General features: G+C 35.4%; 1 protein-coding gene across 4 annotated transcripts in view; it reads left to right on the top strand.

The window, feature by feature from the left end:
• The first annotated feature begins 416 nt into the window (after positions 1-416).
• Positions 417-25,882, top strand: part of LOC120413207 (uncharacterized) — a 61,360-nt gene continuing 35,894 nt past the window's right edge. For all 4 annotated transcript variants that reach the window (XM_039573926.2, XM_039573925.2, XM_052710151.1 and 1 more), the window contains exon 1: positions 417-1,138. The gene's annotated coding sequence lies outside the window, so the exon portion shown is untranslated. The remainder of the gene's footprint in view (positions 1,139-25,882) is intronic.

Below are 25,882 nucleotides of genomic sequence, written 5' to 3' on the forward strand. Positions count from 1 at the left end.
TTTGTATTTTTGTATTTTTGTATTTTTGTATTTTTGTATTTTTTTTATTTTTTTTTCCCCATTTGAACGAAAAACAAAATTGCATTGTTGACATAAATTCTATCTTTGTCGGATGCTTGATTCCAATTCATTCATCATTCCGTTATTTATTGACAAGCCTTCAATCTCTAATTACCAATCACCAACACTCACTAGCTCACCACCAAGTTCACCCCGCCATTAACCCAATGGACCTCATCCCGCGTCATCAGTAAACGCAACCTGAAAATTAATCACGCTGCCGTCGGTCACATTGACCTGCACGCGACAACACCCCATTTGTCACAACACCGCTAAATGTCACGCGACAAAAACTGTGCTGCGGTACTAGAATCTGTTTTTCTGTTGGGGAGGAAAAGCTCGCCAATTTCCCCGAGCGAGCACTCAGTCGTTTGCCGGCTGTGGACGCGTGCGGTCTTGCTCTTGGGAAGGATCTCCCTGTCCGTGGAAATTTCACTTCGCGGGAAAAATCTCGACTGTTGAGTGTTATGAAACAAGAACAACGCACAGCAGGTCAACAGTTTTGCCTCCGGTGTGGGGTGTATTGTGCCCGGGTGGAAAACGTGTGAAAAGTGATTAGTGGCAAGTTCATTTTCTCCCCTTTTTGAAGGGAAGTTCATCATTTTGTTATTGAGCTGCATGTTGTGCTGAAAGCGAAGGATACAACGGGGATATGTGACACACGTGGAGGTCACTCCCAACGAAAAGAAGACACAAGACAAGTTCGTTAGTTTCAGAATACATCCTGGTCATTAAGGAGACGTGAAATCAATTTGGATATAACTCAGTACAAATGCTGGATGCTGGATGCTTGAAAGTTCGGATCTCCGTCTGAAGTGGTTCTTTGGAAAATCTGTGAATACACAATGTTGAAGAGTCAAGTGTGTGTAGTTCTCAACGGTAGTGAGCGACAACGATGATGAGATGTGCAACACTTGAAGTCTGTCCCTCGGATGTAATACTGGGGAACCGGTTCGACTGTTGTTGAGTGATTGAGTCGATGAATCTTGAGGATGTAAAGTGGAGTAAACAAATGTTGAAGATCCTTCCATACGGCTGCTTCTGGTTGACTTGCTGAGGAGAGTTGGGCGGAATCACGGTACGAAACCAAATATAGAGTAATGCGCTTGGCAAAAGCATGCAATCACACTAATAGGGTGCCCTATTACGAAGGAGGTCGACGCGTAAAGGGTGGCGCTTGAGTTTCTATAATTTGGCGTAAGCTAAAAGGGTCGAGTGGGAAAAGGCACTGTATTGAAGCCGAATTATTGGCGGATCAATGAGTCGGGAAACTTGATTCGGAAGGATTTGTGTGATTTTATTTTATTTGGAAATATTCGAAAAGATATATTTGGAATGGGTATGTTCCGAAACTATTTGGTTTCATTGGCAAAGTTGTAGTTTATGATCAGTCAAAAAAGTAAATCTTTCCCTGTTCCTACACGGAGAAAAAAGAGTTCCCAAAATCGTGAACATGCCTTCATGAAAATGGGAACCACAAACAAAGGGTTCAAATTGCATGGTACGTTTGAAAAACGTACCTACGTACATCCTGAACATTAAAAACAAAAAAAAAAGTTTAAAAACAAGCCATTATCTTAACACTTGAATGAAAAAAGTGTTTAAAATGCATTTTCACTAGTTCAGTTGTTTTGCAATCATTAGTTTTTAAGAAATGTGGTTCCTTTTTGTGGTTCCGTACACCGAAATTTTTTAAAGATTCAAAGGATTTTCAAATGAACACAAACATGCTTAAAAATGATTCTAAATTCAAGTAATTTTAAAACGCATAAATTAATTCAAGTAATTGCACTTGAAATTCAATTGACATTTTGAAGTTTTTAGAAAAAATATTTTTTGCCATCTGATTTTCGGCCCGATTTTGAAGGGGAGGGGGGTGACAAAAACTTTTAAAAATATTTGTACCAGCCATAGGTATTTTTTTTTATATTTTTCAAGGCTTATGTCACTTCCAAAATGTGAAAGGATTTTTTTCTAATAAATTTCAAAACTAAGTTCAACACTGCCAAAAACAGATGGTGAAGATGGAAAATGAAAAAAATATGTTTGGGACCTATTGGGAAACAAATAGCTTTTTTAATGAAATACTAAGTCTACCAAATTTTACAAAGAAGAGATATTTATTCGAACGTCTTGGCTTTTCCAGCTTTGATATTAAGGTTAGTTCAAATAAAGCAAAATATATGGTAGATTTAGTCAGGGTATACTTTTTATTTGAGGTAAAATATTGATCAAATGTGTAGTTTAAAGTCTCTCAAGGCATATTCATAAGAAATTCATGGATCTGTAGAATCTATTGAAATCGAAAAAAATCTTTACAAAAAAGTTGCTCTGGACCCCTCGACAAAATATTTTAATGAGCCACGTTAAATGTCGGGAAAGAGCCCGCCTTTCATGGTGCCAAATATCAGACTTGCGATTTTTTTAATTTTAAGTTTGTTCTATGAAACACACCGTGGAGAACTGTAAAATGACTCAAAAAATATGAAAATAATACACAATCATAATCGAAAAACATGACCTCCTGAATACGCTATAATCCACTCAGATTTTTTTTCCATACTTTTCTATGGCACAAAAGTTTTTTTGTGGGTTTTTGTCTCCTAAGGCCGTTGCAAATATTTTTTAAAGTTTATGTCCCTCGACTCTGAACAAAGTCGAGGGGGGGGCAAACAATAGAAAATCTTTGAAAATTGAATTTACGAGCCATGGATTCAACATTTGAATGAACAAAGTGTTTAAAAATGCATTTTACACCTGCCCAGTTGTTTTGCAATCATTAGTTTCCAAAATACCTAAGTATTGACGAAAATTTATTTTTTTTGCAAAAAAAAAGTTTTTGCGGTGCTGTACATTGGAATTTTATAAAAATTCAAAATACTTTTAATCCAGCCCAAACATGCTAAATATGATTATAAATGCAGAAAAATGCGTTTTAGATTGTTTAAAGTTGATTTGACTTCTATTTTTTTTCATTAAAATTTAGAAGATTTTTGAAAAAAAAAAAGAATTTTTGCCCCCTGATTTTCGGACCAATTTTGAAGGGGCAGGGGGGGCACATAAACTTTGAAAAATATTTGCAACGGCCTAAACCATATAAAAAAAATTCAAAATAAAAAAAAATAGTTTTGGGAAATTCTTTTTTATGTGAACAAAGTTAATTTAAAAATCGCAAAAAAAACCGTGTACATATTTTTTTTCGAATAGTCCTCAACAATACCTACAAGTTTGCCGAAGACACCAAATTCATACGAAAATTCATTCAAAAGTAACATTTTTTTGAATATTTACGTACCATTTTTGTATGGACAGCTGCCAAAATTGAATCAGATATAAAAAATATAAAGCAAAATTTCAATACATTCATCTACATCTTCTCTTGTCAATACACTCATCTAAACCCCATCAACCTTGTTCCTCTCAGAGGAAGCGGAAGACGTGCGTGGCTGCATTTCAAAAACACACACACACACACAATGACACAACCGCAGCGAGGATGTTCGACAGGATGCTTATGAGATCACTCTGCCGCGTTACCCTCGTTCTGCCTCAGTCGTTCCGTTGGTTGTCTTTATTCGCGGTACAATTTGACGATGATGATTTGTGCTTCCCCTCCCGAGCCATTTTACGACTGACATTCGGTGCTTTACATCATTGTTGTGGGAGGTTCTGGAATGCCGGTGGTATGTTTTATGTGCCACGGATGTGGAAAAAGAGGACTGTTGCTACTACTGCCATTGCCAGCTTTTGGTGGAGCTATGAGTCAGGTTTTGTTTTGTGTCGTACAATGGAATATTTAAGCCAGCCGGAATATATTAGACAGCGGAGGTTAGGGTTACCAGCATTAAAAGTGGATTAAAAAACAGATAACGGCAGAACAGTATGAATCACATAAGTTGTAAGGGGACATCCTAAAACAACACGTGCTTGGTTGCACCCTGACCTTGCGAATGGAACAATGATGTACATTTTGTATTTTCTGCCCAGTGAACCAAGTTTATGGACAATCGTGAAATCCTTCCTTCATAAACAATCCCACCGGTACATCATTCCATGTTGAGGATTTCGGTCCCCTCCCAGGTGGTGCTGGTGGCTCAACATTTCCCATTAGGACTGTGTGGAACTAGTCGTCGTCCTAGAAGTTGATGCACAGATCACTGCACTGAGCTGCCTCTGGACGACGGCTTGCACTGTCATTACAGTGCTGATAAAACGTGACGCAAAAAGGTTGCCGGGCAAAGCACACGGCCTGGAACTTCGCGATGGAACACAAAACACTGATGGTTCGTGATGGTTGAAATTTGCAATCAACACAATTACGGGGTGGGCCAATTTCAAGAATTGGATGAGGACGGACTATGAATTTTAAAATCAAAATAGACATTTTTGGGTGTCTGAAAGTTTGCAACATCGCAGAAGGTATAATACTCCAGTACAGTATCGCAAGTATATATTTTGTAAAAAAATGTTGATGGAATTGCATTTACAAAAACTTCAAAAATTCAGGAAGCAATAAAAATATTGCCTTAAAATTTAATCTTCATTGAAAAAAGTGGTACAATCGATTGTGAACTATTGAGACTACATTGTATAGCGTTTATGCTTGTGTTTTAAATCAACTTACTGAATTTTAAGCTGTTAACAAATTAGAGAAAAAAAATATTTTGAAAAAAAAATAATTGGTATTTTTTATTTCAATATTTGACACAACTGTATCAATGAACTTTTGAACCATTCTACAAAAATAAATATTCCAGTATTTTTTTCAAACTGAATTGTCTCTGATTATATTCCGAAGTTGTTAACATTGCCCAGTGGTCCAGAACAAAAGATTAAGTGGAAAATTAGGGGTAACTTTTGGCTTGGTTTAAAATAAGGTTAGTTCACGATTAGGGAGTTTTATAAAGTCTTACCTTCCAGAAATGTGGTTGGGTTTTTTTTCTATTCTAGAATGTTGTGGGCATGCCAATCTAAGCCACTTTGTCCAAGACACCAACATTTTATCCCATACTCAATGGCTTCTAGGACCACTTTTGTTAAAAGCACCACAAAATAAACCCTTAAATCAGTTTTTTTCATTGTTAACTTTTAGAAAAAGTGATGAAAATTACCCCTATTCTTTTGGAACAACTTTTCTAAAGCCACCAAATCTCTAAAAAAATAACTATTTTGAAGACTTTTTTTTCCAGAAAATCAATTTTCCTTTGAATTTTGCGATATGGACCAGATGTCATTGTTTTTTTCGTTATTTAATTTTTAACATAAGTAATGAATGAACCAAATTTTATGCAAAATCTAGATATTGGTACCCGCAAGTTGAATAATAATTTTTATAGAATTTTAATTGTATAAGCTCCATAGAAATGATCGTTTTAAATCGATATATTATTACGCTCAACACGACCTCTAAACCCGGTATCAATTACGGGTACATAATTCAAAAATATTGAGCCATAAATCTCTGACCCCAAAACAAAATTCCGAATTCAGGAACCGGCACCATAAAGAAAATAAAAAAGGGCCATTTATGGTCTGCTGTACCACACGCCTCAAAGTAACATCCATCCGGCAGAAAGAAATATCACCTTCCGGAAGTGACACCCCAGTGAAAAATATCCACCGAAAATATTCTGAATTAAAATCGAATAATCACATCGCCTCTCGGTTTCCTTTCATATTCTCCGTCAGGATGTATTTCCCCCCCTTGGGTTGTTATTTTAGTATTCATAGCGACTGCGGGTTCCGTTCCGGGCACGGGACTCCCTTCTAGGACACTTGGAATGTTGGTCGGCATCGGTTTCAACACTGGAACACGCGAAATGCGTTCCCCTTAACAGCAGCAGCAGCAGGACAGCAGCCTTTTTTGGCAGTTTAGTCACGTTTGAGTTTTAAGCTCTTGTAACCCGGGACAGACTGCTCATTTCACCAGCGCCATTGATGGCCACCCGGCCGGACCAAACGAATTTTCCGATGATGCCATAAGTGCCATCAACTTTGGCCTGCCGGAAAGTGGTTCCACCAGATGAGTTGGGTTTGAGAGCGAACGAGCACACATTACCCCGGATGCGGGGCAGTAAATTTTCGAGACTCCCACTTTCGAACGGGATTGGGTCCTGTGACCGATTATGGAGAACAGGTTGGTTCAAGAGTTGAAAATGTTTTTAAAAAGTACTTTCGTATTTTTTACGGTTTTGTGATATCTTAACATCCAATAAATTAAACTCAAAATTTTAAAATTTTGGGAAAATTATTTTTTTCTGTTTATTTTTTTATTTTTTTTATTGAGCTAGATATATTCTCAAACCAACAAAATATCATATCTTCAAAACTGGTTTAAAACGGGATTTTTCAAGGGATTTTCGCTCGAAAATCACGGTTTAGACCAGTTTTGGGAACGCTGTACCGTCTTTCGCTGTATATTTACAGAAGCAAGATAACACCTTACTTTCTTCGGGAAAGTTTCAGAGAATTTTCTTAATTTCAGAGCTATTGTGTTGATTTGAAAAATAAAATTTAGTGGAAAATTAAAACTATAAAAATCAAAATGAAAAAAAGAAAGATTTTCAAAATTTATTTAGCAACGACTGTCAAATTTCAGTTTTCGAAGGGAAACGGTTGTTTTTCAAAATTGAATTGCAATGTACAAAATGTGGATGCAACTAATCGCTCCCAAATTTCTAGTACCGTCAACTGGGGTGAACCGGGACTACAGTCTGAATAGGGACTGTCGCAAAAAGAACGATACACGCCTGTGGATCCGTTGACGAACCAGGGTCACATTATAAGGTGTTGCGTCGATTCCGTTTTTTTTCGTTATATTTTTTTTAATAATGTATTGTTTTTACAGAAATGATTGCTTGAAGATTTATTTTTTTTTTGAAAAAAAAAATCCTTATTCATTGTTGATGAAATAGTAAACAGTTTGCACAAGTTTTCTCATGCAACATTTTCGATTTAAACAATATTTTTTGCCCGAGGTTTTTATTGTGAAAGGGAGACAAACAAGGGAGACATTTGAAATAAAATTTACGTTGGCAGATGAATTTTTGTTTTTTAATCCCTGAGAAATCTAAAATATATAAAAAAAACCTTACTTAATCCACCTATGTGGTTGGTGCCTTCCTCCCTTTTTACCAACAATTGGTGATTCGATGGAATTGGACATGAATTTTATCTAGTTTTTCTTTAGATTCGCAATAAAAAAAGTACACAAATATCATTTAAGAGGTTAAAACTTGAGACAGGGTTAACAAATTTTCAATGTTTTGGATCGGATGATGGATTCGGACATTGTTTAAACAAATTCAAGTGAGATCCGGCTTCAAAAAAGTACATAAATATCACTTAAGTGGCCATAACTTGAGACACGGTTGCCAGGTTCTCAATGTTTTAGTTTCGTTGAAATGGTCTTTTGATTACCTAACCAACGGTGGGTCGGATGATGGATCTGGACATTGTGTAGATACATTTAAGCGAGATCTGGCTTCAAAAAAGTACATAATTATCACTTAAGTTGCCATTACTTGAGACAGGATTGCCAGATCTTCAATGTTTTGGACTCGTTGGAAAGTTTTTTTGATTACCTTGCCAACGATGTACAACATGATGGTGTTTGAGTTGATTTCTGGTCACTTATCTAACTTCCGGATAAATACAAAACACATTTTTATACATAACTTTTGAACTACTTATCGAACTTTATAAAAATCGATAGGTAAGTATGGGGCTTTAAAACAAGTTGTATGCATTTGGTTTGAAATTTTGGTCACATACACACACAGAAAAGTTTATTTATAGAGCAGGAGTATAGGCTTACCTCAGTGAGGAAGGCAAAATTAAACAAACTAAAACATTGTCCTAAAATATTTCTAATATTTTGCATTCAAAATAACACAAGAATCGATTATTTCAGTAAATAGTTGATAGTTAAAATCGAATTTCAGAGCAATAGAATAATTTGATTTAAAGTTAACATTGGTTATTGATTTTCCCATCAAACAGATCAAAATGAAAATCAGTTATGGTTCCAGCGCTCGATTTAAATATGTTTTTAAAAGCGGAATTAACTGAAGCAATCTAGTTGAGCTTTCCAGAGATCAACTTAGTGTGTCTACAAAAAAGTTGATTTATATTAAGTTTTTGTTAAGTTTTAAAACAAACATAAACAAATAGAGAACAGTTTTCGCTTACACAAATATGAAACCCGTTTCCGAACTGAGTGAACAGATTAAAATCAAAACGTTATTATTTTGATAACCAAACGGTACCTTGAATCCAGTCCTTCCCACTTCATAATCATTTCAATTTCCCCATTCCAGCACGGAAAGAAGGTTTATCGTGAATCTTACTAATTTTCGGTTAAAAACCCTAAAAAAATTGGTTGTTTTTCCAACCACGATTTTTTTTAGCTGGAAATCCTAAAAAAAATTCCTGGATTTGACAGCTGGATCCAGGTCCTAAAAATGATAAATCTAGCTAAATTTTTAGTAAATTTTACTAATTTGCAAGCTGGAAAAATGCTGTCAGTCTCAAAAGCTGTATGTTTTGAGAAGGTCTGTTAGCTATTTTAGCTAGATTTTATGGTATTCTAGGAAGTTTTATAGTTAGCCCAGCGAGTTTTTAGGCTGTTTCAACCAGTTTTTTTGGAATCATTCTCAAAATTTTCCATTGATGGCTGCGAAGCCAGGTATTTTCACACATCTTTTTAGCTAGTTTAGCTAACTTTGCCACTATTCTTGGTAGGTGTTTTGGTTGGAATAGCTAATTTTTCCACTATTTCTACAAGTTTTCTTTCAAAAGCCTCCGTTGCTGCCTGCAAAGCTCGCATTATTCACCCAGCCTGTGGCTGATTTAGCTCGTTTCTTTTTTGTTCTTGCTTCGTTTTTCGGTAAGTCTAGCTAATTTTTAGACTGTTTTAACTGGTAATTTCGAAATCATTTTTAAAAATCCCTTACTGCCTGTAAAGTTGTTTTTTATTTTCAAAAAGACTTTTGCTGGTGTAGCATGATTTTCCGCTATTCTTGGTACGTTTTTTTGGTAGACTTTTAAACTATGTTATAGTTGATCATCCTAATTGTACGGCTTTGTTGCGATATTCTATTGACAAATAAAAAAAATGAAATACAGTAATACAAAAATACAAAAATACAAAAATACAAAAATACAAAAATACAAAAATACAAAAATACCAAAATACAAAAATACAAAAATACAAAAAAAAAATACAAAAATACAAAAATACAAAAATACAAAAATACAAAAATACAAAAATACAAAAATACAAAAATACAAAAATACAAAAATACAAAAATACAAAAATACAAAAATACAAAAATACAAAAATACAAAAATACAAAAATACAAAAATACAAAAATACAAAAATACAAAAATACAAAACTACAAAAATACAAAAATACAAAAATACAAAAATACAAAAATACAAAAATACAAAAATACAAAAATACAAAAAAAACTCACAAAAAGTTATTTTGGTTAAATTATAGTAAATTAATGTTAAATTTAAACTATGTTTTGCATTTAACAAAGTTTAAATATAACATCAAATTACTTTCACTTAAACAAAATAACTTTACTTTATCCAACTTAATTTAACTTAATTTAACTTAATTTAACATAATTTAGCTTAATTTAACTTAATTAAACTTAACTTAACTTAATTTAACTTGGTTCAACTTTATTTAACTTAATTTAACTTTATTTAACTTTATTTGAATTTATTTAACTTTATTTAACTTAATTTAACTTTATTTAACTCAATTTAGCTTAATATAACTTAATGGAACTAAACTTAACTTAATTTAATTTAACTTAATCAAACTTATTTTAGCTTAATTAAAGTTAACTTAATTTAATTTAATTTAACTTAATTTAACTCAATTTAACTTAATTTAACTTAATTTAACTTAATTTAACTTAATTTAATTGAATTTTACTTAATTCAACTTAGTTTAACCTAATTTAACTTAATTAAACTTATTTTAACTTAATTATAGTTAACTTAACTTAATTAAACTCAATTTAACTGAATTTTACCAAATAACTTTAAATTTAACTAAATTCTACCAAATTACATTAAATTCAACTGAATTCTACCAAATGTAATAACATTTGAATAAATGTACTTACATTTACCTATATTCTACTACATTTACCTAAATTCAACTACATTTTTCTAAATATAACCATTTTCAACTAAATTAAGCTCAATTTAACTGATTTAATTTAATTTTACTTAATTAAACTTGATTGAAATTAATTTGACATATATTAACTGAATTTAACATAATTTCAACTCAATTTTACTTTTTTTAACTTTATTTTACTTAATTTTACATAAATTTACTTTATTTTACTTAATTTTACTTAATTTTACTTAATTTTACATAATTTTACTTAATTATGCTTAATTTTATTTAATTTTGCTTAATTTTGCTTAATTTTGCTTAATTTTACTTAATTTTGCTTATTTTTTTTTATTTTACTAAATTCAACTTAACACAACTTAATTTAACCAAATTTGGGCCAATTCAACTAAATCACACAAAAAATAACTAATTTCAACTGAATGGATCTGAATTTAACTAACTTTTGCTTAATTTAACTATTTTTTTAAAATTCATCTTAATTCAACAAAATTTATTTAAACTTATCTAAATTTTACTTTATTTTACTAATTTAAACTAAATTTAATCAATTTTAACGAAATTTTACTAATTTCAACTAAATTTAACTAATTTTAACTAAATTTTATCAATTTAACTGATTTTAACTGAATTCTACATTTTTATTTAAATTTTACCAAATGTAACTTAATTTAACTAAACTTAAATTGATTAAACTTAATTTCACTTAATTTCACTTAATTTAACTTAATTGAACTTAATTTAACTTCATTTCTAACAATATTTAACTATATTTATGGATGTGCTTAAAAGGCATTAGGTACCCTATTTGTTCGGAGCTGTCAAACATTGGCCAATCTATGTCTAGACATTCTGTACCCGCCGCCCCTCCAGGTGGACAGATGTCCATACAAAAAAGTATACTGTGGACAATAGAGTTATCTACGTGCGCATGTATTGCGTGTACGTACACGAAAAAGATTGAGGTTAAATTTTGTCCGGCCAGCAAAATCAAATGGTGCGCTAGTGTGTGTACGCGAAACGTCATAAAGCTCTATCGCCAGCCTCCCCTTTCCCCTGCCAAAGTGTTCACGTGGTTTAGGGATGCTCCCCCTTTATGTTAAGTACATGTTTTTACCTACGCATCATCCAAACAATAACGAGAGGCTCAACTTCTAACCACTTTCCCTCAACACAAAAAACTTCTCACCTTATCTACTGAAACTTACCTTCAGGTGTCGATCCGCAGAAAACCTTCCAGGCTTTTGATTTATTCACTCACACAACACATTCTATCACCTTTTGCACTTGCACTTGCACTCAAACAGCACACATAACCATCAAAAAACTTCGCGAACTGAGCGGCTCAAACAGGATCGAACACGATACAAGACGATGCTTTGTTTTGGTCTCGAACTGATGACCTGTCAAAAAATCCATGCTGCCGGTTCCAGCTAATTTTTCGGTAAAATTACGCAAAATTGTGCTAAAACACCATTATTTTTGGTAAAATCTCTCCTGTCATTTTGATTTGGGCTGTCAGTTTTGGAAAGCAAATCAGCAATCAGGGTTAGCTATTTCACCAATCCCAGGTTGGTAAATTTAGCTGTAATTTTAGCTGATTCAACCAAAAAAATCACTGTTTCACCAATTTGAAGCCAGCTAATTTGAATTGTTAAATTTTGGATAGAACTCTTTTCCGTGAGTAAGCTTCTCCACACAAAGGTAAAGGGCAAAAATTAACATCCCATTAAACGTTATGGACACTTTATGCAAATACAGCCAAATTGCTACCTTTAATTAATTATAAATTCATGAGATTTCTGACCTGCCACACTTTTCAACTTCCGTTGAAAGAAATTACACTTTTTCTTCCGGAGCGCTGAAAAAAAAACAAGTTTTCTCATTATTTTCATTTTTTTTTCTTGCACTCTGTTGCTCCAGATATGGATGCCCCCTCACCCCTGAGGTGGGATTTTCGTTGGTGGGCTGTGGTGGCAGCGGCCACTTGAACTTTGAGCGCCTTTTCCAGAGGATTTGTGTATTTTTTCTCTCTTGTTTCCTTTGACTCGTTTTGTCTTTCCACGCTGTCCTAATGAGGAAGGAAAACATCGCAGATTGTGAAGTGCCCACAGTGGGTGACTTGTTTTACTTATCTGATTCTTCTATTTTTTCCCTGTTTTATGCAAGTATGAATACAATTTAGAATTCAGAATATTTCAAAAGTTTTGGAGTCTCGGGAATTGAAAAGTATTATTTGAGAATTCTCAATAATTTTACAATTTCAATCGTTTGTAAATAAATGATGAACTTGAAAAGAATTTAATGATTCTAATTCTTTCAAACTTCTCTAAGGTCGAGAAAAGTCTAATTCGATTGGCAAACAAATCTCAACAAAACGCCATCAAAATTAGTTTCCCCAAAACAAACACTCAAGAAGTCAAAAGCCTCACTTCACGTCCCATCAGCTTCAATTTCGATTTCGACAACGCCCCCCAACAAAAATGCTGTTGCTGTTCTCGGTGTTGAGTTGTGAACGTGTGTTTTCCTTCCCGTGGGGCCCCTCCAAAACCGATCCGGGGCACGTACCCACCCACCAAAATTCACAAAATCCGTTTTTTATTTCCTCAATTACGTACTTCCGGAAGAGAAGGCAGGAAGGCAAAGGGGGGTTTAGAAGAATGTTTGCCCAAGAAGGTGGGACAACCACCAAGCCGTGAAAAAAAGTAAATATTTTGCCCGAAAAAAGGGGGGCCCCACCACGTGATGGCATACGTGCACCACCCGCAAACACCCACATCTAACCCTGCTGCGATGTTGTTGTTATTACTGTGGATGGAGGAAGGTGGAGGAACCACCAAAGTTCAACAATACAAGTCAAAAGGGGGAGGGCGTGTTTGTTTCCCCCCACCCACGTGGTTGTGCCGTTCTTGTTGGCTTACTGACTTCGGTTGAATCGGAGCTTCTCGTGCAAAGGATTGTACCGAATTGTGCACTTTGGGATTTATTTTTATAACCTGGAATTATTTTTATTTCCATCAGTCGTAACTTGGTTTGAATTGCTATGAATGTTCAATTTATGAACTCGATTTGGTTAAATCGATTTCGCAACTTGCAACATTTTGGCAAACATGAGTGTTTTTGCTATGTTTTTTAAATGTTTAGTAATTCTTATGATTAAGAATCCAGAACTCAATTTTCGATATATTTTAACGCAGCACAGAAAAAAAATCATGGTAATATTCATCAGGAAATGATGCCAGGTTTTGTGTCAAAAAAATGTTTAATATTGCATCAGGAACTGGAGAATTTTCATCAGTTTTTGGGTAAATTTCATCAGGTTCACATTTTTACATATTTTTTATGTAATGATACTCAAAAAGAGGTCATATTCAACCAACCAAAATTTCAACCATCCAAAAATCAACTTTTTTTCTGTGTGGAGAAACTAAATACCTGGGTGCAGAATAGTGGTTCGCAAAGCGGCCTAAATTTAGAACTGTCAAAGCGGAACCAATTTACTGTTTGCAAAATGATACCGAGAAGTGACAAGTATTGTAATCGATCTATAATTTATTTTGTTAGGAATAAAAAAGCCGATTGCGTCGAGCTTTCGAGGTATTCGAAATCAAAAAAATCTTAACCCTCTACAACCCAACCCCGCCTCTAGACGGGCTTCGATTTAAAAAATCGCCAAAAAATAATTTTTCAACCAATTTTTGATCTTCAAAAAGCATTGAAAAGAAGAACTTTTAAAATTTTGGAAAATTTTAGGGTTGGAAGTTTGACTTGTTTTACGTGACTTTGCCAATGTTCTAAAAAAAATATTTTTTTTAGGGGTCAACTTTGGCTGTATTTTTACTAACATTTCCTATATTTTAAGAAAAAAAGAAGTATGCAGTAATTTTTCTAGTGCCCCAGACTATGCCTCTACGCATTTATTTACAATTTAAATGATAATGGTTCCATTTTATAGCAGAAAATGTGAAAAACATGCAAAAAATTGAAAAAGTTACTGTAAAAACATGAAAAAATTAGATAGGCAAAATGTAATGATAGGAGGTGGTAGAGTAGGCCAAATACTACCAAAAACAAACATAAACTAAACAAGATAAATGTAAATTAAAAAACTAAAAATGAAACAAGAAAAACATAAAACAAGAGAAGTAAAGTTTTTCGTAGAACAAAAGTTGCTCAAAATGACCTGCTGAACACGGGAAAAATAAAACATGGACATTTTTTGTTTAAGGGGGTGACATTTTTTGTTTAAGGGGGTTGCTAATGTCGATGTCTGAGATATGTACGTATAAAAATTGTGCATTTTATCAATTTTTATCATCAAAAATTGCAATTTATGATAGAATATGCTATGGGGGTAATTTGGACATGGCTTGTGGGGTAATTTGGACATACCTGAAAGTCTACCTGTCAGGTAAAAAATAACTTTCATGGTTGGTTGAGTTCTTAAAGGGATTTAGAGGGATTTAAAATGTCAAAACACTCAAAAAGGAATGTGAGCAATCAGAACTTTCACAAAATCCCTATTTTTTAATTTAGATAAATTTATTGCAATATTCAAATGGATGAAATTTGATTACTGCACATTTAGCTTTTAGTCAATTTCTGTGACATTTCTAATTTCTATGCTGGTTTACAAAAATATCAAAATTTGAAGGGCTACATGTAAAATTAAAAAAAAATGATGGTTTCAGGTTAATTAGTTTTATATAAAGATTGATTTATATAAATCTAAACAATACCTTAATCACTAAAAACTATACTTGTGCCTAATCCAGAATCAATGTTTAAATCATTTCAGAATTAATGATTGAATTATGTATACAACACTGAACAATTTGTTATCTTCCTATTGAATTATAGTTCTATCACAAAATCATTATTTATACCTTTGATGAAATATTGTGAGCAAAATAAACACATCAAAATATAAAACAATTACAAAAACATGCTCAAAAAATCAAATGTTAAACTTATTCTTCAACATGTGTCCAAATTACCCCACAAAAGGTGTCCATATTACCCCACAAGGTATGTCCATATTACCCCACAAGGCATGTCCAAATTACCCCACAAGGCATGTCCAAATTACCCCATAGGGGTGTTCATATTACCCCCACACAAAAATGTGGGGGTAATTTGGACACCTTTTAATTTTTGCGGTAAAAATGGGTTTTTCATCAAAATTTATCGAAATGAATGACATTTTTCCATCAAATATGGTCTCTATTATCCTCTGGTGTCATCCACATTCCTTTAAAATATCCATACAGCCCGTGGCAGAGCAATTTCCTTAGGGTGTCCAAATTACCCCACACTCCCCTATCCAATGTATTTCTGCCAAACGTTGACTTCAAAACTACTCGAACTAAAAATAGTTATATTTGGTTCTCTTTCTATCGCTCTCATATTTCGCTTGCCCACTGCCTGAGCCTCGACCTGAACAAGTTGATGCCGCTCGTTTATAAAATGCGAAGATGGCTCAGTCGGCAGCGGGTAGCAGCAGTAACACCGAACATCCTACCCGTCGTCCGTTCGATACCAGTCCAGCGTTATTCCACTTGGCCTTCGTCGAGAAAGCGTCCCCTACCTGTGAAACAACTTTTTAAAATCAGAATTTCCTTTGGCTGCCCGCTTCAATCATTTTAAAATAGAACATAGGCCACACCCTTTTCCTACTGCAATCCAAGTCGAGTTTCTCATTCCCATTGGCCAATCAAAATAAGTTGATTTGAACTAATGTAAATTCCAAAACTAATGTAAATTCCAAAACTAATGTAAATTTTCAAAACTAATGTAAATTTCCAATGAATCTTATGTAAATTTCCAAAGAACCTAATGTAAATATACATCATTTATCATGATACCTTTTGGTACATGATAAATAATGTAAATTCACAGGAATATTTTTTTCTGTGTATGTCAAGCTTGAGCTTGAACATAGTCTTCTGCTTTGTTTATGTTTACAGCTGTAGTGCAGATGTAGTAGTGGGGAGCAGTGGGGAGCATTCAAAAATCACGTTACGAATTATGTCTTTTCAGCACCCAGCTAAATACTACACAGTAATATTAAACTTTTTTTGCACAAAATCTGTCACCAATTCCTGATGAACATTACAATCATTTTTTTCTGTGTACCCATTCAATTCAATTCAATTCAATTAGTTTTTATTAGTAAATAATCAATTCACAATTTCGTAATTCTTATAACCTAATAGAGTTTTGGAGTTCCTTTCAACTATGATTTGAACTATAATTCATTTTGATGTAATTGGATATTCTAACAATGGATTTGGCAAGAGAAGGAAAAATTTAAAAAAAACCTTCTAGATTTACTAAGGAAAATGATAGAAATAGAAAAGCTTAAAACTAAATCACAGTATGTTTTGTCCATTGACGTCGAAAAACTTCGCTGCACAAGGCAGCTTATCCGTTGTAGATGTACTTCATCATCAGCTCACTGAGAGCTTGGAATTGTTCTGCCTTGTTCCGGCAGGCACGGAAGCGCGTGAGCATCTCTCCAGCAAGAGCGAAAAACTCGGGAAGCGTGAAGAGGTCATCTCCGGTGACGTCTGCTTGTCCCGGTGAAGTACCACTCCCAGAAGCGGCTACTCTAGCGTACGAACCTCCCCAACCGGGAGGGAACGCTGGGTTGGTCGATGGAACCGCTCCGCCGCCAGCTGCTGCAGCGTTCGAGCTCGATGTCTTTGGAGGTTGGCGGGACGCTGGCGCTTTCTTCTTCTTGTCCTGCTCCTCGAGGTACTTTTTCCGCGCGGCACAGCCACGGAAATTCGCCGTGTGGTTTCCACCACAGTTCGCACACTTGACGCGCGCTTTGTGCTGCTGGGCGTTTTCCCCCAGCTGGTCTTTCCGCGGAAGATTGCACCTTTCGGTGAAGTGGGTCTCACCGCACTTTACGCACCGGGGTGGAAGATTGCAATTTCTGGAACCGTGTCCGAATTTCTGACAGCGGTGGCATTGAGCTGCGTCGACCGGATTCTTCGTATAGAATCGCCACGTCACAAAGAAGCCGTCCAGTGCTTTGATCTGCCGTAGGTCCTGGATTTTGACGGACCCGCGATCGAAGTACAGGGGTTACAAGGTGTACGTACCTGTCACCGTAGTCGATTTTGAGAGCACCTTTATCTCTCGAGGCTTTACCTTGACGCCCGTCAGGTGTTCTTCTAGGTCGGAGATCGGGCGGTCCGGATATCCCTGAAGGACGATCTTCACTGGGACCTTCTCTGCAGGATCAAATGTGAAGAATTTGAAGTTTCGCAACTTCAACTTCTTCACCACCAAGTCGAAATGCAGCTTCTTGTGGGTAATCACTTGCACAGAAGTTTTGCTGATTTTGAGACAATATTGGAGTCCCTCAAGCAACTCGTCAACATCGTCAGCCAACGTATCCAAAACAAAAATTGGAGGTGGACGTCGTTCCTTCGGAGAGTTACACTTTTTCTGCTTTCCTTGCTTGCGCGCAAGTTCATCATCATCATCGTCGTCGCCAGTACTGCTGCTGTCACTGGCGGTGTTGTTTTCTTCTCCACTCAGCATCTCAAATTCGTTGCTGGTGGGAACGTTGGAAGTGGTTGTTGTCGTAGTGCTGGTGGACTGCTGCTGCTGCTGCTGCTGGCCGGAAGTGCTTCCGGATGCCCGGGTCGATTGTCTCGTCCGTACTGGGGACTCACGTGGACGGTATGACACGTGTAAAAACGATGGATCGGTGACGTCACTGGGCACGCTCCCGTGCGCGATGGCGGTCGATGCGGCGTTGGTGTGTTTACCTTTCTGCACTCTGCCGGTAGATGAACTTCGCGGGTTTTTCGAGGCCGCACTCGAACTGCCACGGCCACGGCCGGCCCTTGGCATGCTGGAGCAGCAAACTCGCGGGTAAACACGGTTAATTACGGCGAAAAAATCGAAAAGTTTGAGGAGCTCCGAACAGTTGACTGTTGCTGGCTGGTGTTGCCAGTCCCGATGAGTGTGTACCCATTCTAATCGGGAAAATTTGAAACAAATTAATGACACGTGTTTTTGAAACATAATTTTAAAAACCATCAAATTTATAGGCATTTCCAGTAAAACACATTTCATATAAACTGTAAAATCTTTTCTTTCGTGCTGCGAATTCAGTGTAAAATGCAACATAAATCGATTATTTTATTACAGTAAGGCCGTTGCAAACATTTTTCAAAGTTTATGTCAACCAATTCATGAAAATAATTCATTACATTGAATTTCCTTTTTCCTTTTTTCATCTTGTAAAAATCCTAAAAGTGCCTCACTGTAAACAAACCTTGGTTCCCTCCAATATTACAAATTTTAAACAAAATGTTGACTACAAAGTATGTAGTAGTAGTTTGTTGTAGTAGTACAAACGCTAAAACCAATAACTCTCAAAAACTTCTAGTGACAAATTGCTAAATTACAAAAAAATATTTGGATTGGACCTTTTTGGAATTAAGCCATGATTTTTAAATTATAAAAATATATTTTTCTTAGAGATGAGGAAATACTGCAAAGGTTTCTTTTTTTTGACATTGGTAATCGAGTCAATAGTTCCCAATATATCTTAGATTGAAAAAATAAGGCTAATTCAGTTGCACTTATCTTCCCAATTTTTTATTTTTTGAAAAACCATATCTTACAAACATGGGTAGAATCAACAATCTCTAAAATATATAACTGTAGAGCATTTTCTCAATTATTATTGCAAATTTATTCGAAAAAAAGACGAGGGTAGACACTATTTTTATAACAATTATAAAAAAATCGAAAAATCTTACCAAATCATAGAACTATGAACTTTATAACTTGAAAACGGTGCATTAATTCGAAATTTCACAAAAGTATTTTTTGATTGCATTGGTTTTAACATAACTTTTCAAAAATTACTTTTCTTTAAAAATTTGGCCTAAATAAAAACGTCCGTCATTCACTTAAGCTCAAAACATCTACAACTACAAAAAAGATTTTTCGTAACGAATTAAAAAAATGGGGATTTTTTCATTTACTTTTTTCAGGAAAGTGTTAATTATAACCTACAACTTTGCCGAACATATTAAATCAATCAGAACATGTTAGGGATTTTAGAAATTTTTCAAAGCAATTTCGTATGGACAGTTCCCCAGTTTTTAAGGAGACTTGAATACAAAAAACCAATATTGGAAAGAGCTATAAACATCGATGGTCAAATTTTCATCCAAATAAAAAAATACAATAAAAAGTTGATTTACTAAAACGTAGAGAATTATAGACGAAAAATTGACATTATCTTTCAAAGCGAATCTGGAAATTTCTGAATTTGAGTGTGCTTTACATACCCAAACACATCTTTTCACCGTTTAATCCTCGAAAAACAAAACACATTCATGATCTTTCGTAACGAACAACCTACACAAACACACCGTTCTTTAATACCAGAACATCGCCTTTTCCTCCACCAGGAATTTTCTAATTAGGGGCTTTTCCAGCACGGAACAAGTTGAAATAAACTTACCTACCACTCAACCCTGGGCTTGAGAGCAGAATTCACGTTCTATATATGTTCTAGGAATATATGTTAATTTTTAATCAACACATGCACAAGCAGTTGCACACGTCAGCATGATTTTATTTGTGCTCCGTTTGGATTTGCTTGTTGGTATTTTATGACACTTTGATAAAATGAAGTGATAATATGGAAATCAACAAACAAAAAAAAAACAAAACTCATAAAAATACCAAGCCAAATCCAATTTAACGATAAGGATGTAGAGCAGACAAACATAAAAGTCAGCATAACGTAAAATTGCTCCTGTTTTTGTTTGGACTTCAATTGCAGGATTAAACTTTTTCTCTCGTCAGACTCGTATGTCTTTTTCAGCAAATATTTGACTTTCTAGTTTTCCCCTCTCAGTCTCATTTCCAAAACATTCTTCGGCGGTATCTGAGAAACTTAGTTTTTCTTTGGCAGTTTTTAGCTTGGCGATTTTTACCCCAGAAAATCGGATTCTGTAGGAGGAAGAGATAAAGACGTGCAAGCCGGCCAAAAGCTGACAAATCCGAGCATTTTGGGGCGAATTGTGCAAATAAGTATATTGGACCGATTCGATCGAGTGAAACTAATTTATGGGTAATTCTCTACCAACTCACACGAAATCGGGAAAAGTTGCCCCGACCCCTCTTCGATTTGCGTGAAACTATGTCCGAAGGGGTAACTTTTGTCCCTGATCACGAATCCGAGGTCCGTTTTTTGATATCTCGTGACGGAGGGGCGGTATGACCCCTTCAATTTTTGAACATGCTAAAAAAGAGGTGTTTTTCTATAATTTGCAGCCTGAAACGGTGATGAGATAGAAATTTGGTGTCAAAGGGAATTTTATGTAAAATTAGACGCCCGATTTGATGGCGTACTCAGAATTCCGAAAAAACGTATTTTTCATCGAAAAAAACACTAAAAAAGTTTTAAAAATTCTCCCATTTTCCGTTACTCGACTGTTCAATTTTTTGGAACATGTCATTTTATGGGAAATTTAATGTCCTTTTCGAATCTACATTGACCCAGAAGGGTATTTTTTTCATTTAGAACAAAATTTTTTATTTTAAAATTTCGTGTTTTTTCTAACTTTGCAGGGTTATTTTTTAGAGTGTAACAATGTTCTACAAAGTTGTAGAGCAGACAATTACAAAAATTTGATATATAGACATAAGGGGTTTGCTTGTAAACATCGCGATTTTACGAAAAAAAGTTTTGAAAAAGTATTGCGCCTTGCAGCAATTTCTAGAGTTTTGTGTCAATCGTGCTAGGCCAAGATTTTTTCATCACACTGCTTTGCAGGACTGAGAACTGTCAACTTTGCGCACTTTGCACCGCGCTAGAGTGCTGCGGGATAATTTTCATCACAGTTGGCAAACCGAATTTTCATCACACCCTCAAAACAAAACAAGTGCAATACATCGACTTCTGACCACAATCTAGTCATCAAGCTGTGGTGGCCGAGGCAGTTAAGTCATAAAGATGGTCTGTTAAAGGTTCTTGGATCGATTCTTGTAGTTGACACTTATGGGTTTTTTACGGGTTATTTTTTCTAATGAGCTCGAGGGCATAATTATATCGGCAATCTTGTAACCGTTGGTCACAGTTCTTGAACGAACCTTTACTTTTTAACTTAATTCCTCATCATACAACATTACACCCTACACTAGCAGCGAAGGGATTTACGTACCGCTGCAATTAAGACAGGCTCGACAGCGCTGCGTCGAGACTGCATCAAAAATGGGTGGGATTGGAAAATGGTGGAGTTTCCCTCTGGATAGATTAGGAGAGAGATGTGGAATTTTATCACCGATCCCAAAGATCGGAGTCTTTTGCCATTCAGGCGTCCGTGTGGTTAGTCGAGTGTCCCAGTGTCAGTCCCGTTTTCGTACTGGTTACGCTCTGCATTATGGAAGAGAAAGTGTCCCGGCGGAAGTAATTAATCCACAGGACCTCTGCAACCCACGGTTTTTGGTCGGTTCAGGCCTGTGAGTGCGCAGTGGTCATTGCATGCATCGAACGTCAAGGACTATCTTCAACTCTGGCGCGGAACGCGCCATCATCGTTAAAGAAGTTCCCCTCTCGATTCAACCGGATCAGCCAGGTGCTGGGTTGGCCGATACCGTCACTGAGGGAAGACGCCTAGCCGCGCGGAAATCCAGCTACGCCCACTCGACATCCGGCAGCGGAATCCTGCCCGAAGCAGCAACAACTGCCATCAGCCGTTTTCTGACTGCGAAGATCCACCGTAGGCCAAGATGCCGGCGCAACACCGCTGCATCCCGGTACCGAAGACCACGATTCCACAGTCGGGAAATTCGTTGACCCTTTAATTACTTAGACGGTCCGAAACACTTTCTCTGGGCTGGACGAGCTTTCTGAACTTCCTAAAATAAATAAATAAACAGCCTGCCATAGCAACGGATATCTTCGTCATCACTGTGAAGAAAAATCACTGTGATGAAAAATTACTGTGATGAAAATAATTGCGCAAGACTCTAGTAAAGTGCAAAATGCGCAATAACTTTTTACGTTTCTCTTTGTTTTGTCGTCCGTGTCTGTCGCGGGTGACCATGAACGGCCATGATCGATGACGACCAACTTTTTCAAAACTTTTTTTTCGTAAAATCGCGATAACTCGTGATGTTTATAAGCAAACCCCTTATGTCTATACATCAAATTTTTTGTAATTGTCTGCTCTACAACTTTGTAGAACATTGTTACACTCTAAAAAATAACCCTGCAAAGTTAGAAAAAACACGAAATTTTAAAATGAAAAAATGACCCTTCTGGGTCAATGTATATTCGAAAAGTACATTAAATTTCCCATAAAATGAGATGTTCCAAATTTTTTTAGAGTCGAGTAACGGAAAATGGGAGAATATTTAAAACTTTTTTAGTGTTTTTTTCGATGAAAAATACGTTTTTTCGGAATTCTGAGTACGCCATCAAATCGGGCGTCTAATTTTACATAAAAGTCCCTTTGACACCAAATTTCTATCTCATCACCGTTTCAGGCTGCAAATTATTGAAAAACACTTCTTTTTTCGCATGTTCAAAAATGGAAGGGGTCGTACCGCCCCTCCGTCACGAGATGTCAAAAAACGGACCTCGGATTTGTAATCAGAGACAAAAGTTACCCCTTAGGACAAAGTTTCACGCAAATCGAAGAGGGGTCGGGGCAACTGCTGTGTGAGTTGGCGGAGAATTACCCTTATAACAAGTTTTATTCCGACGACAGTGGAAAAGTTCAGATTTTACGTTTGTTTGAAAAGCCATGAAATGGTGAAAAATGAAGAATTTTCGAATTTAATTCAATTTTAATTTTATTTATTACCTGGAAATTAGCAATATTTTAGGAAAACATCGAAACTTTTTGTACCGAATAAAATAAAATATTTATAAAATATCGCTAAGGAGGATTATCCCCTGAACTTATCTATCGGATTTCCCCTCCAAGTCTCACCAAAAAGCCGGTTCCAACAATAAAGACGATATTGATTGGAAGATAATTTGGTGCCGCCGGGCAAACGATTTTGTTTTGGTTCCTCCTCCTACAATCTCTAGAACTTCTTGGACGACAAAAAAAAGAACCATGAATCGTCCATTTGATTGTGTGACGACCTTCGCTTCGACAAATTGTCCGAGATAAGCTGCTTTTCCGTCGTTGTCGTCGTCTTCGTCGCCAAGGAAAAGTTCACTGAAGCGAAGTCTGCTTTTCAATTTTCATAAATTACGGGCCCAGAACTGAAAACACACACACATTGTGATTGTGTTTGCACCTTAACAGAGGAACCGCAATCGGGGCGTTGGACAGTGATGGGGTCAGTTTGGTTTTCTGTTACGTTGTTTATGGTTGAGCTAGTGTGCAACAGATGAAATTTTTAGAGTAACCATGGTTTGAAAATAAAAAAATCATTTTTAAGAGCAAATTTGTTTAATTTTTTCTTAGTTTTAAAAATAATTTTCAGTATAAAAATTATCAAGATTTTTATCACTCAAAATTATTTCTAACATTTGAACCCGTCATTCGCTAAACCCTGTGCGAATCGTGTTAAATTAAGTTTTATGACTTCATAAAACCGAGAAAATTACTTTTTCCCTTTTCTCGAACAGAGAGTGAGTGGCGGAAAGTGGAAACCGTGGAAATGTTGGGCCAGGAAAAAAAAAAACAAATCAAGACGAATTCGCGGGTGGGCGCGCACCATATTTGAACCTTCATTAGCGAAGGAGGGAAAGTTTCCACGAAAATAAGGTGGTGGTGGTCGTTGGTCGGCGAACCGTTATTGTGATTGATTCGTGAATTTTTGGCGCCGGGCACGTGGATTTACATTGTTTCGCAATAATAGCTTTTCGATGCTCTCTCGGTCTTTATGGCGTTAATTGAGTGGTTTTGAGACTTGGACGCTCCTTGGAGATTTTATGGTGAAATGCTAATGGCTTCAGTTCTCAGAACGTTGGAATAAAGGAGTAGCGCAACAGTATGATTGATGTGCTGCTCGATTGAAGAGTCAGTTGACATTTTGGTGATATTTTGGAAAAGAGCAGCAATCTTTGTTCGAATGTCAATAAAGTATGTTTTTAAACAGAAATCGAAAGTGGATTAACTATAGAAAACATTTTTTTTTCCCAGTTCCTGAGGGGAACACCCTTGAAGAGTATCGGGGCCGGCATTTACAAAGCGGATTCAGTGACAGTTTATTCAACTTAATCAACTTAATGTTAACATGTTAAGGTTAATGTTAACATTCCATAGGTCGCCTCCCTAAGGTGTCGTGGATAAGGTCCAGTTTGTGACGATACACTACCTTCCCTTTACTAAGCAATCGATTCCAGAAGGGAAAAGCTCACCAGAAAACATTCCTCTTGATAAACTCAGTTTGAAATTAGGCAATTTTCTGAGACTTCGGCCAAAGAATATTTGTTGGTTTCGATGTCATTTCGCATCATAAGTTCGTCTCTACAACACTGCCTCCAAACAACCAGAGAGAAGAAAAAAAAATAAAAAATAAAATATTCAAAAATCTCGAGAACAGATTTTCTGATTAACAATTTTTTAAAATTCTCATTTTTAGATATGTTTAAGAAGACAAAAAATTCCATTTTTTGAGCTATGGTACAAGTTGGTCAAAATTAATTTGGCAGTGTTGTCAATTTTGCCAAATTATCATAATTTTTGAAGAACGTTGAAAAAAAAGAGACAATTAATTTTTAAATATAAAATAAAATTTGCAATAGAAAAGTACTTTGAATGAATTTTAATATTGTGCACCGTTTTCAAGTTTTAGCCACCTAATTTTTATTGTTGATAAGGTGACTTTTTTAACCTGTAGATGTCAGTGGCAATAACTCAGCAAATATGCTTTCAATTTTCATTGTCAAGAAATTAACTTATTGTGAAATTTTTCTGTCTTTCTAACACATATGTTTTCAAAAAAAATCATTTGATATGGTAAAAAATAATTGATTTTGGGCCTCTTCAAATGTTAAGGTTGAGTTGAAAATTTTGAAAAAAAGTATACAAAAGATCGACTTTTGACATTGAAAGTTGGGCGCAGATCGGGGTTAGCGTCTCTTAAAAATTTAACGCTATTTTGTTGATGTAGAGAAAGCCTATTTTTTCCTGTTTGCTTTTCTTTCAGAGGCTGCATCTCAGCAACCATTGGTTCTATCTTTAATGTCTTTGAAGCAAATTTATAGCAATTTTTCTGATTTTTTGAATTAAAAACGATTTTCAGGGATGGTTGAATTGTGCAGGTAAAAAAGTCACGTTGTAAATAAAAAATCTATTTAAAGTGAACTTTATGACGGTGCACGATATCGAAACATACATAAAGTACTTTTCGATTGCAAATTTGATTTTACCGCTAATAAAACTAAAAAAAATACTATTTTCAATGTTTAAAAAAATGTAATGCAACACTGCTAAATTAGTTTTATCCATCTTGTGCTACAGCTTATATTATGTCATTTTTTGTCATCTAAAAATATCCAAAGAAGAGAATATTAAAAAACGTCCAGTTATAAAAACGGGTAATTTTTTTAAGAGTGCTTTTTTTTTTAGAAAGGTAAGCAATACCTGAAACTATTTGAATGGACAAAACAACGATGCAAAAAGAGGTCTTTGGTCATAGAAAAAGT

Source organism: Culex pipiens, chromosome 3 (assembly GCF_016801865.2).
Source record: "Culex pipiens pallens isolate TS chromosome 3, TS_CPP_V2, whole genome shotgun sequence".
NCBI classification, from domain to species: Eukaryota; Metazoa; Arthropoda; class Insecta; order Diptera; family Culicidae; genus Culex; species Culex pipiens.